Raw genomic sequence first — 4,980 nt, 5'->3', positions numbered from 1 at the left:
TTATACAGAGCCCACAATTCCTGATGGCAGAGTGCTATCGTTGCTGCTGTTGGAACCTCTATCCTGTATTAAAAATTAAGAGCTCACATACTTAAGGAAGCTTCAAGAGCCTTCAATCTTGCTGATGCTGCTGGTCCCAGCAAGACTTCTACAGCCCACAGTTGCCTGCTACTGCTACTGAGAAAGACAGAAGAGAGATCGAAGGCTTCTCCATTTTTTCCTTTTTTTTTTTTTTCACCTTTTATTGTCATGAATGTCTTCCACTGGCAGAAACTCACAGGAATACATTTACAAGAGAGTCTAGGAAATGCAATTCTCAGGCTTGTAACTCCCTACTGTAGAGAGAAGACTATAGGGCTGACATGGGGCTGAAAGTCAACAGACAAACATTCAGAATGCTCCACTTTGGTTACTCAGTATCAATACACATCATTCTACATTTATTTAAACTTCCAAAGAATGACAATAGCTTCAGTCTAAAGATGCATCTATCCTGCAAACAAATTAAGACACTCTGGCCTCCTTTCTCTAACTGAAAACCAAAAATCCTCATTGGTTACTATATCCATTTCTGTATGGTGATGCCATCTTTTCAAATTCAGTCATAATCCCACATTAATATTCTGTAAACTAGAGACTAAATTGTAAATTAGTCTCCTTGATAAGGAAAAATTAAAAGGAAAAAAGGAATCAGGAATTTATGAACAAATGCAATTTATATATAAAAAATATTGTAGCTTCTAGAATCATCATTTTACTAACAAGTTGTGAGACAATATTCATGGCTGCCTTCTTTTATTGCCTATTTTATTCCTCTTTGTATGCATTCAGATCTCCAATGACGGTGATTCTTTACATGGTGGAATGAATAAAAATTTTATTTTTCCTAGGCGATGTAATTTTCACTTATTTTTATTACTTGATATGCAAATAATATGAAGTACCACAGCAAATCACTTGGGTTTCAGACATGGTCTTCCCTACCCCACCATACAACAGCAATTCTAGTATGCATTGATAATTGGAGTGAATCAACTTAGCTGGTTTAATAAGCTCTTCTCATTTTAATTAGAGATGAAAGATGACTGAAACGTCTGAGATGGGTGTGGTGAGTCACGCCTGTAATCCCAGCACTTTGGGATGCCAAAGCGAGATCGATTGCTTGAGCTCAGGAGTTCAGGACCAGCCTGGGCAGCATGGTGAAACCTCATCTCTACAAGAAATACAAAAATTAGCTGGGCATTGGTGGCTTGTGCCTGTAGTCCCAGCTACTTGGGAGGCTGAAGCTGGAGAAGTGCTTAAACCTGGGAGGCAGAGGCTGCAGTGAGCTGATATAGGGGCACTGCACTCTAGCCTGGGTGACAGAGCGAGACCCTGTCTCAAAACAAATTACCAAACACACACAAACAAAGAGAAAAAAAACGTGGAGGGGAAGAAGATTCAAATGTCTTGGTCTTGGTGACAGTTTTTACTTTCAGGTTAATAAAATACTACTTATTTTCTTTTTGCAAAGACTTATTTATTGAGGACTATGATCTGTAAAGAAGGGTACAGAACACAAAAAATTTATGTTATTAAAATGTAGATAGGAAAATATTTTTAGTTAGAAAAACATAGATTTTGTAGTTAGGTATAGGATCTGATACTGGATCTAGTACTTACATTTCTGTGGCAAGTTCATTACATTTTATAATGCTCAGTTTTGTTACCTATTGACAATATGTAAATAATATTCTCTATTTTCCTTGTTGTGAAATAGGAGAAAATTTATGGAAAGTGCCTCATACATGAATAGCACTCAATAAATTACATTTAAAAATATCATTTAATCAATAAGCAACATAAAATTACAACATAAGCAAATAACATATTGGAATAGTTTGTACTTGGAGGAAAACCATAATGTTTTATTGCATATACACTTACATAGGGATCGATTATTGTATCCCAAAATATGGCTTATGTTTGGTACAAAAATCATCCACTTCAGTGTCTTTGGATCATCATGATGACAGCAATACTGGTGATGCTTTTAGTGATTATAATATTTTAGTTATAAAGTGGATCTAGAACTCACAAAGTTAATCTTTATTTTTCTTAATGCTTTCTTCATGTCGTTATTCCTGAATGTGTAGATGATTGGATTTAAAAGGGGAGCAAAAATTGTTTAAAACACAGACATCAATGGAGACAGTGCTGAATGGCCTTTCATAGATAAAGACGCAAGCTCTGAAGAACTGTACCACCACTGTAATGTGGGCTGAAAGAGTGGACAAAGTTTTGGAAGACCCCCCTGGAGGAATGATGTCAAATAGTAATCAGGACAATGCTTTAGGAGATTAACAGAAAGATGAAACACAGCAAAGAAAGTAGTCCACTGTCTGCAATGACTCATAGCTCCAAGATGTAAGGGTCTGCACAGGCAAGTTTGATCACAAGGCAGATCACACACACAAAAAATATCCACAATACTGAGACCACAGAATGGCAAAGTCACTGTGAAAACATTTTGACTCATGTTGTGCATGAAATCCGTGGTCCAGGAGCGAGGAGCAAGTCTGATGCAATGGACTTGTAATGGAGGAGTTTGCATACGGCAAAGTATCTATCGATTGCCATGGCTAAAAGTAACATCATCTCACTTCCACCTAAAAAGTGAAGGGAAAACCTCTAGGTCATGCAGCCTTCATAGGAGATGGTCCTCTGTTCACTAATTATATTATAGATTATCTTAGGAGTAGCAAAGGAGGCCAGGGGTATATCAATAAAAGACAGGTTGGCCAGTAGGAAGTACATGGGAGAATGCAATTGAGGATCCAGTTTCACTACAAAGATAATGATTAGGTTACCTAATTATGGATATATAGATAATGGAAAAAAATAAGAAAAAGAAAATCTGTAGCTCATGAGATTTTTGAATCCCAGCAAAATAAACTCAGCCATCATGGACTGATTTTGTTTTTCCATTTGTTTGTCTGTTGGCATATATGACCTAAAACAAAATAAAAACAGATTAAATTCTGAGAGATATGAGAAATGAAATACATATGCACTTAACACGGCTTTCTAAAATTCACTGAAATGTGCAAAAAGATTCAAAAGTATTGAACAACAATAAATCCAATATCTTTTAAAGAGTAGACATAATTTCTCAGCAAAGATTATGAATAACTGCCAATATGTTTGAATAAATTTGAAGCCGTCAATATGTAACTCATATCTACATCAGTCTTGAGAAAAATGAATAACCCAGTTGGGAAGGAAGTATGAAAGTTTCCTGCCACCTCTTTAGAATTTGAGGAACAGATTTATTGATCCTCCATAGGCAAAGAAGAGGGCCTGTCCATCTCCAAATCTCTTTCTACACTCAAAAATAATGAGGAACATGCAAGTGAAGGAGGAAGCAAATGGTTTTTTAATTGAGAAGGATCAAGAAAAATGAAATTGATAAGATGGAATATAGAACATTAACATACTATGAGTCACTTCTGTAGTTGCTGCTGAAAGTAAGATAAGCAGAGATGATAAACAGAATGAATCTTTGATACACATCAGTCTATGGTTGTGCAAATTGAAGTAGCCTCTCACCTTTTTCCTGAGATTGAAAGAAAGGTCCAATATTTGAGTTTCCTCCTATGGGCATATGAATTTAGTATATTGGGAAGTATAGCGCGCCGAGATAGCATAATGAGCATTTATTACTGGCTTCCCTGCTTCACTTAACTTACTTTCTCTGAAAGTCCAAACAGATTTCTTATCTATCCATGCTATTTATAATGCTATTATAAAGTGCAGAACTCTGGTTAAAATAAAAAGTGGGGGGATTGACAGGGAACACCTCCATATTGTTCTAGATAGGTAAAGCAGACCCATGTGAAACGACACCCATTTAAATATAAATAACGGTAACCAAAATTTTTGAAACAAGCTAGCTAAGACATAATAACACAGTATTTTTTAAATGAGAGCTAAAATAAACAGAAAACGATGAAATAGTTTATATATAACTGGAAATCTTTTATTTATTTATTTATTTATTTATTTATTTATTTATTTATTTGAGACACAGTCTCGCTCTGTCACCCAGACTGAAGTGCAGTGGTGTGATCATAGCTCACTACAGCCTTGGAATGGTGGGCTCAAGAAATTCTCCCACCTCAGCCTCCAGAGTAGCTGGGACTAAGGTGCACGCCACCACTTTTGGCTAACGTTTTTTTTTTAATAGAGACAGGGGGTCTCATTTTGTTGCCAAGGCTTGTTTTGAACTTCCAACTTCAAGAGAGCCTCCCAACTTGGCCTCCGAAAGTGTTGGGATTACAGGTGTGAGCCACGGTGCTCTGCCAAAGAGACCTTACTAATAGAAAAGACATAATGTAGTTTTTAAATATTTTTAAATGTTTTAAGGAGTCAGAAAATATAATAAAAGAAAAATATAATAAAGATCTACATACTACTATTCGGAATTAATAAACATATTTTTATCACATTGCTTCACAGTTTTTCAATAAAATAACGAATACTGGCAAAAGAACAGTTTTTCATCTTAGTATTTTGTGTGTGATTTATTAAAAATTGAATAAGTGGTATCCTGTCATACCATTCTACAAATAAAAATTTTAGTTTTATTAACTAATTGCTATTATAAAAATTAGGCAATATATATATTTACATGTCAAAGACTTTTTCAAGCTTAGATTACAAGAAGTAGATTAGTAGGCCATTTTCAACTAATCAAATATTGTCAAAATTCTCAACAAGGGGTTATACATAATTATCCTGCTGATTCCCTGCATATCTGGGTATTTTATTAGCTCTCATTCATTGTAGGAATGCAAGAATGCCTCAATATTAGGGAATCTAAATATGTCAAGTATCTTTAAATTCATCTGTATATTCAACACAATCTCAACCTGAATTCCAGAAGAAGTTTTTTTCTGAAAATTGACAAGTTAATTCTAACATGTATATGGAGATGCAAAA

Source organism: Macaca nemestrina, chromosome 7 (assembly GCF_043159975.1).
Source record: "Macaca nemestrina isolate mMacNem1 chromosome 7, mMacNem.hap1, whole genome shotgun sequence".
NCBI lineage: Eukaryota > Metazoa > Chordata > Mammalia > Primates > Cercopithecidae > Macaca > Macaca nemestrina.
This window is presented reverse-complemented; position numbering follows the sequence as displayed.